This window comes from Notamacropus eugenii, chromosome 5, assembly GCF_028372415.1.
Source record: "Notamacropus eugenii isolate mMacEug1 chromosome 5, mMacEug1.pri_v2, whole genome shotgun sequence".
NCBI lineage: Eukaryota > Metazoa > Chordata > Mammalia > Diprotodontia > Macropodidae > Notamacropus > Notamacropus eugenii.
The window spans coordinates 236,861,345-236,876,851 of NC_092876.1; the positions used below are offsets into that span (position 1 = coordinate 236,861,345).

General features: G+C 39.8%; 1 protein-coding gene and 1 pseudogene across 5 annotated transcripts in view; both read right to left on the reverse strand.

Moving 5' to 3' along the window:
- The window catches only part of WIPF1 (WAS/WASL interacting protein family member 1), a 168,291-nt gene that overhangs the window by 81,819 nt on the left and 70,965 nt on the right, over positions 1-15,507 (reverse strand). The gene's annotated exons all lie outside the window — the stretch shown is intronic.
- LOC140507814 (small ribosomal subunit protein eS27-like) lies at positions 1,112-15,263 on the reverse strand (annotated as a pseudogene).

The window sequence follows — 15,507 nt, forward strand, 5'->3', positions numbered from 1 at the left end:
TGAATGGGTGTATCTCACTCAAAGTGAGAATGTGACAAGACCTTAACCTGAAAGGGCCAGGGTCTACATCCTGGGCCATCTCCAGTCATCCTGATGAATATCTGGCCACTGGACCCAGATGGCTCAGGAGGAGAAAGTGAGGCTGGTGACCTTGCACAGCCCTCCGTCACTCAAATCAAAGTCAACTGCAAGTCATGTCACCATCTTGATGTCATGGTCCTCTTTGAGAACAAAGGACAAACACAACAACTTGACTACGGGAAAACTACTTTTCCAAGCTTCAGTTTCTTTCTTAGTAAAAGGGGGTACTAATGCTTGTACTACCAACCTTACAGGGTTGGTGTGAAGAAAGTACCTTGTATATTGTCAGACTATCGTTATTACTGTTATAATTATTGCCATTACTATTTTTAACTGTTATTAAAGTTATTACTGTTATCTTGTTCTCGTTCTTTTCGATGGAGGTTAGATAGAAAGAGTGGAAGGACAAGTTGATCTCGTTATTTTTCTTTTCTTTTTAATGATGTGCAGACAATTTCTTGAGTAGAAAAGCTTGTTTTCTTTCTTCTCCCTTCCTTCCTTCCTTCCTTTTTTCCTTGTCACTCTGACAACTGGCTAATCTTCTAACAGGTCTTTCTGCCTCCAATTGATTCTTTCCCAACTAGTCCTTTACCTCAGAACCCAAGTCACTTTCCAAAAGCACAATTCTGATCATACCACCACTCTACACAAAACTTAGGATGGATTCCAATGACTATCAAATAAAGGATAAAGTTCTGTTTCTGGTATTCAAGGCTCTCCACAATCTGGTTTCTACCTCCCTTTCTAGCCTTATCTCATATTACTTTCCTTCACATACTCTATATTTTAGCCAAATTACTTTTCATACACATTCTGCCTTTTTGAATTTCCATGCTTTTGCTTGGGCCTTTCTTTGTGCTCAGAATGGATTCTTTCCCTTCTCCTACTCCCCAAGCTGGTGAATCCATGAGACCTTTACTAACCTTAACTCTCCTGCTCACAGGATTCTCTCCCACCTCCCTTTTATTACTTTTGCTTAGAACTGTCCCTCCCTCCCTCCCCCTCCCCACCACTACTACACCTACTATATTTCACCTGTATCAATTTGATTAGTCTTCTCTCAGCCCATTAGATTCTAAGGTCCTTAGCTATAAGTCTTAATACAACATAATCATTTATTTGTGATTATAGGAGTTCAATAAATATTTGTTAAATAAATGAATGAATGAACAGATATAATACTCCCTACTTCTATTCCCCATGCCATATAACCAAGATATTTTACTTCCTGATACCTTGCTTAGATGTTTTCTTTGTGTCTACCATTTTTTCTCTCATATTATAATTATTTCTGTATATGTTTCCTTCTCACCTTACCCTTTAAAATGCAAATTTCTTGAGAGCAGGGGCTGCCATCTTGCTCTGATTCCAACTCCATTCTTAGTAAATATTATTTGAATTGAATGACAAATAAAAGAATTAATACTAAATCCCTCCTTTTATCTATCTAATTTTTCCACACATAATTCCATACCTCACTGGCTCCATATGACCTCTTACTGCCTCTCTTACCCTTCTTCTGCCCTTTCAAGGTTGGCTTTGATTTTCATTTAAATAAGATTTTAATTCTCTATATGTGGGAGCTGTATGGAACAATGTTTTTCCAGAAGTATCATCACTCCATCCTCCCTGCAAACTTCAGTATTTTTATCAGTTTTCATGGGAATCTATCTCAACTAAACATTCTCCTGGTACTGAGGTATCTGAAAGCACCTGTGGTCACCAGGTTGATGAGTCCATAGCAGCCATGGTCTGTACATTTAGAATGTGAGGACTTCCTGGCATTTCTCCTTATAATAATATATTCCAAGGTCAGATTTCATTTCTAGAATAGTGTCAATAGGAAAAGATTCTGGTAGAAAGACTAAAAGTAAAGAAGCAATTATGTTTTCCTCATAACTTGGCCAGGCTTCTGGTTTACAGAATAACCTGGTCACTGTGTATTTCTGGGGAGACATAATCAATTCTCTAGGGATTCTTTCCTAGCAGAAGAGGCAGAGGAAGTCTGCGTGGCATAGAGAACAAGAACCAGGACTGAGATACATGAGTATAGTTTTTATCAGTTGCCAGAATTTGGTCATTTTTAAATTCAGTGTCTTCAAATGAGTCATAAAATTTTAAATTCTGAGTTCTTAAAGGAAACTCCCAGAAAGGATTCTCTTGCATATTAAAGGCAAAATAAACATAACTACCCAGGATAGAACCCCTATTTTGTGGGCTGAAGGCCTGGAAATGAAACTTGGGTAATCTTTACACCTATCAATTAAGGACAACCATCCTTATGGATTGCAAAGACCATGAAAATTCACTTTCAATTATTCAATCACTTTACATTTTTTTAATATTCTAAATTTCTTGAGTCATTAAAAAACTACCCCCAAACCACTTTATTTTTCTCTCCCCAGTTGAGGAAATAGAGGTGACATGGTGTAAATGAAACCAACATTAGATTTGAAGACTGGAGAAACCTAGGTTGAATTCTCTCTCACATACTAGCTGTGTCACTATGGGCAAGTCAAATAACTTCCCTGAGCCTCAGTTTCCTCATTTTAAAAAAGGGAATTATAATAATATCTGTTCCTTAAACTTGGCATTCTATCTCCAGGGTCTGTCTTTGTTCAGACTATTTCCTATGCCTGGAATTCACCTCTCTCTCTCTATCTCTCCTCTCTCTCTCCCTCTTCTCCTCCCTGCCCCCATCTGTCTTTGTCTCTCTGTCTCTCTCTCATCAAATTTGATTTATTTTTTACACTTCCCTATTCATCATGATTCAATCTATGCTCCTTCCTTTTGGAAGGCGCAGATTTCTGGAAGTCTTGCCTTTCTTCCAATAGACAAACAGAGCACAGTAGAGCATCTAACACAGAGAACCACTGTTTGTTCATGGCTGAAGACTAGCAATTTTCTATCAGCCCCAGGCACTTGACACCCATGAAATATGTGCTTGGACTCTGCACCAGGTGCTTCATGTGTCTCTACTTTACTTTCTCAGGATAGGGGTGCAGGATGTCTTTTGTGAGAGGCCCGTTGGAGTGAGGGGCCTTCTCAGCTGGAAAGAATGCATTCCTTTCTCACTTTTGCCTCTCAGAATTTTTATCTTCATTCAAGGTCAGCTCAGGCAGTACAACACAGTGAAGCCTTCTCATGACCTCCTGCCCCCAGTGGTCAGTGCTCCTTTCCCCTGCAAACTTCTCTATGTATTTATCTGTATGCATTTTCCATCCCTACAATAGAATGTAAGTTCCTTGAGACCAAAAATATTTCTTTTATTTTTGTTTCCAATGCCAGTTAGAATAGTGACTCTTAATGAGAAGGCATTTAGTGTCTGTTGTAGTGAATCAAATAACATCTATAGAGTTTTTGGTAAATCTTAAATTCAATGAGCATTTGTTTATTAAGGGGCTGCTATGCATGAGGCATTTGCTAGACCTGGGCATACAAAAAAAAAGAAGCATTACAAGCCCCTCAGGGGGTTATATTCTACTGGAAGGGCATAGCATGTGCCCCAATAAATAAAACTGAGGCAGGAAAAACTCTGATAACTAGAAGGATCAGGGAAAGCTTTCACAAGGAAGTGACAAATGTGGTGCACCCTGAAGAATGATAACGATTCTAGTAGGTGATGAGGAGCAAGTCAATCCAAGGCATGGGGAATGACACAGTATTCTAGGTGAGAGGGGTGATAAGGGCAGGACTAAGGGTGGTAGCTCTGGGAATGAATGTGAATAAGGCTGTGGAGAAAAGCTGAACAAGGTTTGGCAATGGGATGGGGGATGAGGGGGATGGAGGAGGAGGGAGAGGGAAGAGTCAAGAATTAGGAACCTGGGGAACAGGGAGGATGATGATGCTCTCACCAGACATAGGAGAATTTAAAAATGAGTTGCATGGGATGAGATCAGGGAGAGGGGAGAAGGTGAGGTCACTTCTTATTCTCCCCTCAACATATAGTGGGTACTAAGTCACTATTTGATTGTCATCTTGGCCACTTTAGGAGACCTAAAAGAGCATAAACAGAATATTCTTTTTTGAGTGGAGGGGAAAGGAATTGGGAACTATATGACCATTAACAGAGTCTGGACATGGATAGGTGTGAGGGAGTGGGGAAAAGGATTGAAAGAATGAGTGCATTGGCCAAATGGAATGGAAAGGGTTCCAAAGGTAAATGCCCCACTTTGTAGATTTGATTTGGGTCAGCTCTACTGCCAGGAGGCGGAGAAGGTGGGTTGGCAAAACAGCAAAAACAATCAGTGAGATGGGCATTTTGTTGTATTTCTCTGCAATGCTGGCAGAACCATTGTGCAGTTTAAAAATATGCATGGGATGCCTTCATAAGGTTTTTCTTTAAATAGAAAGTCTTTGGGGAATATTTCAGCGTTTAAGAAATAGAGAGCCCCATTTTTCTTCCATTAGTGAATCAGTATTTGAAACATTATACTACAGCCTGCTAATCTAAAACCGCCTCGTTGGCACTTTTAAAAAACTGGCAGAGCATTTTGTGGATGGGTACAATGGCATCTTCACATATCTGTGAGCATAAAAGGCCATGGAATTGTACTGTGTGAGTATTAAGTGCATTTCTAAAAAGACCCCATGGTTAAGAGAATGTGCCACTGTTGAGCCAACTTAGAAGTAAATTAACTCTGAAAACAGTGTCACAGCTGCAAAATGCAAGTGTTTGGCACTACTACATTAGGATTAGTGAAGACTAGATTACAATAAACCTTTCACCTCCTCTGGGCAGGTGGCCTCCAACAGAACCAGGGACTCCTGGCATCTCAGTCTGAAGGAACCTTGGAAACCCTCTAGTCATATGATGTGATATAGGCAAAGATAATTCACGAAGCCTTATGTAAATATTCACAGTCCATTCAATTCAACAAATTTTCACTAAGCATCTCATCTAAACCACCCCAGGCAAAAAAACTCTCTAAAGCATGCCAGTTAAGCGGTTATTCAGCATCCCCTCTGCCCAAGAATGTGAAGGACCAAAAGATGAGTTCTGGACATCCGCTGGAAAGGGTTCCTTGTGGATTCTCCCTCCAGGGACAATTCATCAGGAGTTTTGCTGCCCAGCACTTGGTAGCAAAGAAAATTCAGCCAGTGTTTGTATTTAAATAGAAGTCTACCAGGAAAGAATTGGTGGCTTTAAGAACTAACCAAGAGAATTACTTTCTGCTGCCTTGGGTCTCTAGATGTGTGTGGATCAGAGGTGATTAGTTTGGGGTGTGTGGACTTGCCTTTCAAATATTTTGATAATTACATTTCAATACGATTGGGTGGGGGAGGGAAGAACTAATTGTTGAAAGGTCATTTAGAAAAAGATCAGTCAATCTAACCCCATCATTGCCACAGAGAAGGAAGAGGCTTTTTAAGGGTAATTAAATTCTGCAGGAAAGCCACACACACCTGTCCTCTTGCTATAAAGGGATGTATAGTGAATCACTTCCGGCACTAGCTCTCCCCATTATCAGAAATTTAAGTCCTTCACTTTCTTTTTCTTCACTTTTTTCTAATCCTAAGAACTTAATTCTTTTCATTTAAAAACATTATTCTGAGAAAGTTTTACCAGGCTACCAGATAAGTCCATGACACACAAAAGGTATGAACATCCACACCAGAAAATCCTTCATTCCTTTATCTTACTCTTCTCTCATCTGCCTGTTCAAATTCTTCTCTACCTTCAAGACCCAGCCCCCCTACCCCCTCCTATGTGAAGCATTCCCTAATGTCCCTGACTTAAAGTGATCCCCCCCCCCCCAACTCACAATGTCCTAAAGTATGTTGTCTGGATCTTTTCTATACCCTTATCACATTGTAACGTTGGATTTGAAATCAGGAGACTTGGGGTGAAATCTTGGATCTGACATTTATTCATTCAACTCTCTCTCTCTCTCTGGCTCTCTCCTCATCTTCAATGCCCCTTTCTCTCTCACATTCATTTTCCCTTCTCCCCATCACAGACCATTGCTCTCTCCTAGCTGAGAGACAGTAATCAGAACTACAGCAGAGTGTAGGTGTAGCTTCAACTTCAAAAGCCTAATCTGGCAAGCAGGAGCAAATAGGAAGAAACACGTACCCTTACTCCCCATCATGGTACACAAGAAGGATGTTTCTGTAGGCTGCAGACCATAGCATAGCACTGAAGGAGACAGAATGTAAGTATATATACACACCTAAAATATCAAGCTCCCAGACTCCCAGCACTATAGATAATATATATTTATCACAACCTAAAAGTAAAATGCTTTAATAAGAGTGACTGATAATGAATGCATTTCTTACAGGGCATGAAGTGAGGAGGAGAGGAAGGGAGGAAGAAAAAGGAGGAGGGAAGGGAAGGGAAGGATTAGTTGCCACAGGGTAACAGTATTTAGAACCAGAAGGGTTCTTAGAGATCAGCCAGGGGTGGGGAACCTGTGACCTCAAGGTCCTTGGGTTTGGCCTTTTGATTCAGTCCAAGTTTTACAGAACAAATTCTTTTATTAGGGGATTTGTTCTGTGAAGTTTGGATTCAGTCAAAGGGCCCTACTTGAAGGCCTAGAGGACCACATGTGGCCTTGAGGCTCAGGTTCTTTACTCTTGATAGTCTACCTCCTTCATTGCCACAAATAAGGCAGAGATTTAAGGGGAGTTAAATTCTTCAGGAAAGCTACATGCACCTTTCCTCTTCCTACAAAGGCATGCAGTGAATCACTTCTGCCAGTAGCTCCTCCCCTTGCCAAAAATTTAAATCCTTCACTTTCTCTTCCTTCTTCTCCTCCTTGGGTAGTTTCCCTTTCATAGCCAATCTTTCCTTAGACAGACTCCAGGAGAGTTGAGATATGAGATGTGGGGTATGAGCAGGCAGCTGACAGAGGGGAAAAGGTAGGGGTGGGTAATCCCAAAAGGTGGGGAAGGTCCCATAGCCATCCCACAGGGCCAAAACGTTATTTGTTCAGAAAGAGCTCAAGTTCATTCATATGCCAAAGATGAATTTGAAAAGTTCAAAACCCTAATGAGATATTAATTAGATTAATATTTAAAAACAATGAATGTTCTTTCCACATTTGGTCTCTTTCAGTAAAACATTGTTTGGGACTCCAGATGAAAAAGAATCTGGCCACCACTAAGGATAAAATTCATGATGCCGTCTGAGAAACAATACCTTAGGATCTTTTTGCTCTTGCCCTCTCAAAAAAGAACATTCCACCTAATTCCATCCCTGCGAACCTGGTGTAATGTAAGGAGCACAGGATGGAGAAGCAGAGAATCTGAGTTTGAATCCTGCTCTGTTGCATCTGGACATTTTGTGTCCAAATATATTTAAGCATAAACCTGGACAAATTGCTTACCCTCTCTGGTCATAGGTCCCCTCTCCTGAAATATGAGGAAGTTGAACTAAATGATTTCTCAGGTCTCTTCCAGTGGCTCCTTTTGTAATCCTAGTAATCAACTGCTCTCAGTAGTGTTTTTTACAAATGAAAGCTAGAGATGAATCCAGGAGTGACACACAACACTGAAGTAGAGGGGAGAGTGAACATCTTGTAAGGGAGACTAAAGATCTTCTGCTATTCTAGTTACCAAGGAAAGTTTAATGATTTCTAATGGCCTGGCACTTGTCTTTTTCACAGTCATAACAAGCAATATTTGTGACCAGGGCATCCCAGACAGAGCTTTGGGTAGATGTTCTCTTTTTCTGCCAAGACTTCTACACACTTACGGAGATGAGGAAATAATAGGCACAAAGTGATCCCTCCAACAGGGACAAGCTATGAATATGGAGACCATTGGTGTTAGAGGTGAGGCTTTCTGATCGGTCCTGGATTCCAGCGCTGCTTTAAGTACTCATTCCCAACTCTATCCCATGTTGGCAGAAGGTCCTTATTCTTTGCTATCTTCTATCCCCACACATGCCCAGTGTTTCCAGCCCCTGGGGACCTGTGACACATAGCTTAGAAATGGAACCAAGCTGGAGGTAATATAGCCTTGACAACATCTGCAAAGTGCAAGGCCAACCCTATGCATGCTCATGGCAGTTCCTTATCATTTTTTTCTAGTAGAGACACCAGGTCAATCAATGGTCATCTTAAACATTCTATAAATTCAGGGCCCTGGGAAAAAGCCCCTCTTACTCTACCCTACTTATATCCCTATATTTTTCCATCCTCCTTTCTTAGGGTTCATTTGAGAAATACTATTCTTATTAAAATGAACTAAACTGAGAATCAAAATACTTGGATATTTGATTCTTGGATCTGCTCCTGGCTATACAACTCATTAACTTTGTGATTGTGGGAAAGCCACTGAAGTATCTTTGGCCTTGAGCTTCCCCTTCAGCTAGGTGGCATCATGGATAGAGAACTGGACCTGGAGTCAGGAAGACCTGAGTTCAAATCTGACCTTGGACACTTCCTAGCTATGTGACACCGGGCAAATCACTTAAACCTATTTGCCAGTTTCCTCATCTGTAGAAAGAGAGGGAGAAGGAAATGGCAAACCACTCTAGTATCTTTGCCAAGAAAACCCCAAAATGAAGTCATGAAGAGTCAGACAGGACTGAAATGAGTGAACAACAACAACGTCCCTTATTTCTAAAGTTCTAGGATTCTATGATTTTCTTTCCTTTCTAAGATTTACCTAATGACAACAGCATCGAAATCTTCTACCCTAAACTTCTGCTTGACTGAGATGGTCCTGGCACCACACACAAACACACACACATATTAAATATATATATATGTATATACACACACACATACACATATATGCACATATATACACATACACACACACATATGTAATATGCACACATCTATGCATATTATATGTATATACTATGTATGTGCATTTTTATGTGTGTATATATACATGTATGTATATATGTATCTGACTAACCTTTGCCTTTTAGAACAAACTATATTCTACCCTTTTTCATTCCCTTCCCTTATTTCTGTCTCCTCATGAGACCCTACTGAACTTAGTTATTTTTCATTCCTGTACCAAGATTCATTTTCTAGTAACATTATCTTTCAAACGATTCCCCATGCACTAAATGTCTCCAGTCCTTTTAGTTTGGTAACTGTCCCACAGGTCAGTCACCATCACCAATATATGTTATTGATGTGGGATAAGGCTGAGAGTTAGTATCAAGTTGGGGAGAAAGGACAGGTGTACAAGTGGTAAATAAAAATATAAAGAACTACATGCTAAATGTCAAATGACTAGTCTATGCATTAAATATCTCAGGAGTCCCAAAGATGAAGGGTAGACTACTGGGTACAACAAGCACAAGGCTTGGTGCAGGGTGAGGAGAGGTATAGAGGATACGGGGGGGAGGAGGCAGGATGAATAAATAAATGAAAGAAATAAAAAGTATTTATTAATCTTATTATGTGCCAAGCCTCATGCTAGAAAATACATAGGAGACATAGCCTCCTATGGAGAGTAGTATGTAACTCAGGTTTGCAAAGTGTTTTCCTTTTATCAACCCTGTAAGGGAGGTAACATTAACAGTATTCCTTTTTTTTTCTCAAGATGAGTAAAAAGTCCAAGAAGCTAACTGACTTGTACACAATCATACTAGATGAGGAAGGGATTATCTATGACAGAATTCAAATGTAGGTAGCCAGGGTCCCAAGTTCCATGTTCTATCCACATTGATAATAATAGGTATTGGGTCTGTGGTTTCTTTTGAAATATGGAACACCCAAATGAATGGGAGTCTACTGATGCAGGGTGGCATCTTCTCTGCACCTTATTGTCTTAGAGAGTTTCTTAGAGCATTGAGTAGTTAAGCGACCTGACCAGGGTCACAGGGTAATTATATTAGAAGTAGGATTTGAACCACAGCCTTCCTGGCTCTGAAGGTTATAACTTCATTGATGAGAACAAGTATATATACATATACTAATGAAACTTACAGAGCAAAGTAAGAAGTAAAAATTAATATAGTACAAATGAAGTTATTTAATGAAGTTAATTCATGAATTCATGGAGACATTCCATGAACTATGGACCTCAATCAAAATATACATACCTCCTGGAGCTTTTTGTAAGTTACCACTGGAAGAATGACCCCTAAATGACATAAGGCATAATAATACCTCTTAGTAGTAATCAAAATTTGATAAAAAATTAGCCAATTCCTTCAAAAGTTATTGTGAAACAGATATAACCATAAAGTGAATGAATGAAAAAGACCCAGAGACATTTGGTGACTTGACCAGTCACACAGCTGGTAAATATTTGAGGCAGAATTTAAGTCCAGGACTTTCTAACTCTCTATCCACTTCATGATGCTTCCAAGCAGACACAGCATAATGGCAAAGCAAAATCCTTTTAAGGAAAGAAGGAAACAAGTATTTATTAAGCACCTACCATGTGCCAAAAAGACTATTTTATGGAGAACTTGCATGCTGCAGGCAATCACATGGTGGTCAGAAGAGGTGATACAAGAACATTCTCAAAGTCTCTCTCAAGAACTTTGGAATTGATTGTGTGACATGGGAGACACTGCCATAGGATCGCTCAGCATGGTGTGGCCGCATCAGAAAAGGTGTTGTGCTCTATGAGCAAAGCAGAATTGAAACAGCTCAAAGGAAACATAGCATGTGCCAATTTGGAGTACCCACCCCAAATATTTACACGGACTATCTGTGCCCAATCTGAGGTAGAGATTCCGAGCTCATATTGGTCCAATCAGCCACAGTTGGACACATTGAAACTTGACTTTATCATGGTGATGTCATTTTGGTCCTCTGCTAAGCATTTTACAAATATAATCTCATCTGATCCTCAGAATAACTGCAGAGTAGATGCTATTGTTATCCCCATTTTACAAGTGAGGAAATTGAGGCGGAGAATAAATGACTTGCCCATGGTCACACATTTGGTTAGTGTTTGAGGCCAAATTTGAACTCATGTGTTCCAAACTCAGGCTCAACACTCTGTGTACTAGATTCACTTCCAACAAAAAGCAAATCCGGTCTGTCTCCTAAAGCTGTTTGTTTCCGCCTCTCTGCTCAACAGGCTGATGAGTTTTTTTGTCTTTTTGTCTTACAACATACTTCCTAGTAGAGGAGTATGAAGGGAGAGGACTGCACATGGCACTTCCCTATTGTCAACACAGAAGAGAAACAAATGCAAGGACTGTTGACAGAGAGAGCACAAAGAAATTGTCACTAACAACCTGACAACAAACCAGTGATTCCTTTTTCTCAAAATATTGGGTTACTTATGATTCTTCTAAATGAAAAGGTTATAAGAGTCTTCCATCCTGCAGCTATCAAGACAGAGCTCCCACAGCATTCACCTAAAAAACAATTTTGGACCCAAAGATGTAACCTAAGCTAAGGGAAAAACTAATCCAGAAAAACATTTCTCTAAAACAAAATGAAAGCAAACCAAACCTTCCCATAGTAGAAACTCCTCAATATTACAATAAATCAAGGCAATATGAGAACCTGAAAAAAGATGTTCATACATATATATATATATATACACACACACATATATACATATGTATGTATATATAATATGCACAAAATTATAATATAATATATAATATAATACGTACAAAATACATACAAAATTAAAATATAGACAGAGGCGTAAGTAGAGAAGAACCCTAGTTTGTAAAAGAAAAAGGGATATTAGTATGTGCCAGACTGGTAAGAGTCACAGAATCTGAAGGCCATGGAGTTGGAAGGGCCCTCTGAGCCTATCTGGTCAAAACCGTGCCTGAAAAAGAATTCTTTTTATGACTTATCCTATAAGTGGTCATCCAGCCCAAGCTTGAAAACCTCTAATAAGGGAGAACCCTGAGGAGCACTTGCTCCGATTATTCCCAACTCCCACTGGGCGATTCCATCGGTCTCTCATGGAGCCTCTGTCTGAGTTCTTTCATGGAAGTCAGAAGAAGCTATACAAGGACACTCTCAGTCTCCTCAAAGAACTCTGGAATTAATTTGAGACATGGGAGACAGAGGTAAAGGACCACCCAGCATGGCATGCCTGCATCAAAGAAAGCACTATACTCTATGAGCAAAGCAGAGCTGTAGTAGCTCAAAAGAAACGTGAGATGCATAAATTTAGAGACATCGCCCCTCCAAATGTTCGTGTGGATTATTTGTGCCTGACTTGTGGTAGAGTCTTCTGAGTTCATATTGGTCTGATCAACCACAGTTTGGCACACTCTATCTTAACTCTGCTGTAATGTCATTTTGGTCCTCTACAAGAATGAAGGATAACAACCATGTCTCTGCTCCTTACCACTCCAAATTCTACAAAATTTTCCTACTTATAAATTGCATGACTGACTTAAAAAAAAAAAAAAGAGTATGGGAAAAAAACCAAAAAATAAAATTTGTCCTTTCCTGGTCCTATAACTAGCTCTTGGTTTGTTTGGGATTTTTTTTGGAGGGGGGAGGCAAGATAATTGGGGTTAAATAACTTGCCCAAGGTCACACAAGTAGTAAGTGTTAAACGTCTGAGGCTGGATTTGAATTCAGCACCTCCTGACTCCAGGGCTAGCACTCTACTCAGTGCGCCACCTAACTGCCCCACTGTAAACAAGAATAGTTTTTCATCTAGGTCAGAGACCAAGTGGCGATGACCTGCTCATAGATGGTACCAGAAACATTAAAAAATACAGACAATAGATTTTTTTAAATGTTTCCCTTTCACCATGACATAGGGTGGATAAAGATAACTCACATTTCACAGGCTCACTGTAGCTCATTTTAACATATGTCTTACATGTGTAGGGCATTGGTGAAATAAAGATAAAAGTAACTCCTCTCCACTGTGGAGACATAACATGTTCCAAGTGTGACATATGACTATGGAGCCTGAGTGCAACAGAGGAACACAGAGATAAAGGGTGTGCCTACAACAGTAAATAGAAAGTATATATGTGGGAATGTGAAGGAAGCCACTGTTCCTAAGAGGCAGAGATGAAAAGGAAGGTTATTTCACATATGAATTAGGTCTGTTCAGAGTAGGAGGAGGAGTATGTAACTCAGGTTTGCAAAGTGTTTTTCTTTCATCAACCCTGTAAGGGAAGTAACATTAACAGGATTCCTTTTTTTTATTTTAAGATGAGGAAACAGTCTAAGAAACTAAGTGATGTGCACAATCATACTAGGTGAGTGAGGGATTATCTATGGCAGAATTCAAATATAGGTTGCTAGGGTTCCAAGTCCCATGTTCTATCCACATTGATAATAACAGGTATTAGATCTGTGGTTTCTTTTAAAATATGGAACACACAGATGAATGGGAGTCTACTGATGCAGGGTGGCACCTTCTCTGCATCTTACTGTCTTAGAGAGTTTCTTAGAGCATTGAGTAGTTAAGTGACTTGACCAGGGTCATATGGTAATTATATCAGAAGTAGGATATGAACCACAGTTTTCCTAGCTCCGAGGTTACCTCTCTATTCACTATGTTATCCTGCCTTTATATTTATCAAAATGACAGCTGTAATATAGTAGACATTTGTAAAGGAAGGAAATAAACATTTCTTAAGTGCCTACTATGTTAAAGGCACTGCACTAGGAAGTTTACAAATATCATCTTATTTTATCCTTACAACCACCCTGGGAGGTAGGTAGTATTATTATCCCCACTTTACAGGTGAGGAAAATGAGGCAGACAGAAATTAAGCGTCTTCCCCAGGTCACACAGCTAGTAAGTGTTTGAGGCTGGGTTTGAACTCAGGTCTTCCTCATCCCAGGCCCAGTAATCAATTCACTGTGTCTCCTAATGCCTCTATGTACAAGAGCCTACTCTCTGAAGCTGCTCAAAGAGCCTGCCCTCAAGACTTGCTGCTTGCATCTGAAAGATGACTATTTATTGCACTGTAAAGGCTACAAATAGAATTGCATACTTTTCATTTTTTTCTCCCTCAGTCTGAAATGTTTTGCATTTACTTCCCTAAAATACACAATGACCCAAAATGTCAGTGGCTGTTGACTCTAGTTTTAATAAGGAATTGAGGAAGAAGATCCAGCAAAGCAAACATGCCTGCAGTTCAAGGTCTACGAGAATTAGGGATATTCCACCTAAGCCTCTGTTGATCTTCTTAGGAAATTCAGTAAACTGAGAATTCCACTTTTTAGTTTCATTGCTTACATTAATCTCCTTGTGAAAGAGAATGAAAAGAAAAAAACAAAACCACAACACAAAAACTAATCCAGTGAATTTCACCAACCTCCAGGCTAGTTAGGGTTGATCTTTATTTTAGTAATAATAATAGTAATAGCTAGCATTTATATAGCAGTTAAAAGCTAGAAAATACTTTAGAAATATTATCTCCTTTGATCTTTATGTCAGCCTGGGAGGTAAGTGCTATTATTATCTCCATTTCATAGATGAGAAACCGAAGACAGGCAAAGATTAAGTGATTTACTCAGGGTGGCACAACCAGTAGATGTCTGAGGCTGGATCTGAACTCATGTCTTCCTGTGTTTCCTTTTTTTTTCCCAGTCTTGCTTTTCCAGCTCTGTTCCCAGTCTTTCCATCTGAAATGACTTTTGCAAAAATTTCACTTGAAATTAAATTTCTAAATTCCTCTTTTTCTCTTTTCCGGGGCTCCTATGCATCCCTTAGTCTAGGGCATCTCACCTCCTCCTCACATGATTCACTATTTCCACTTTGAGTCCTTATTCTGTCATCTCCTATTCTTCTAGAAGTCTTTTTGGCCCTTGGATTCTTTGAGTTATCACCATCCATGGGTAGGGGTCTTGACTAAAGATACACAAACACAGAAAGCCACAGGAAGGGGATCAGTAAAGGAGATGTGGATTTCTGGAAAGCCCAAAGAGCTGACCCACACTCTTCAATCAGAATCCTCACCAGCACAGTCAGAGTCCCAGAATGACCCCACCCAACAGGATTACACTCTTGACAGTTTCATCTGAATTGTCTAGGTCGGCCATCCTCAGTGAGGTTTAGGACAATCAAAAAAGCACTAAGAAGGACCTCTTGCTTAGGCAACTGGGTCAGGTACAGAAAAGGGATTATTTTTGTTTGAGAACAGGAAGATGAATGGATTGTAATCTAGTGACTGAGTCTCTAGGTCTTTTATTATCAGCCTCCACACCTTTGTAGACATGATTCTCCATATCTGCAATGAACTTTCTTTCCACCTTCACTTCCTTCAGAACCCAGGTCAGATGCCACCTCCCACCTGAGGCAGCCATGTGCTGATCTCCCTCAGTTATTATTACTCCCTTTTTCTTTGAAATTACTTTAGTTACTCTGGATTAACTTGCATACATTTTGTATCCTCTCTAGTAGAATGTGAGTGCTTTGATGACACAGGCTTCAATTTTTGGTCTTTCTATTCTCAGCACCTGGCATAGTGCTGTGAAAAGAGCAAACATTAATGACCATTTATTGAATGAACAAATGAATGAATGGGAATAGGGAGAGGAGAAAAGAGAG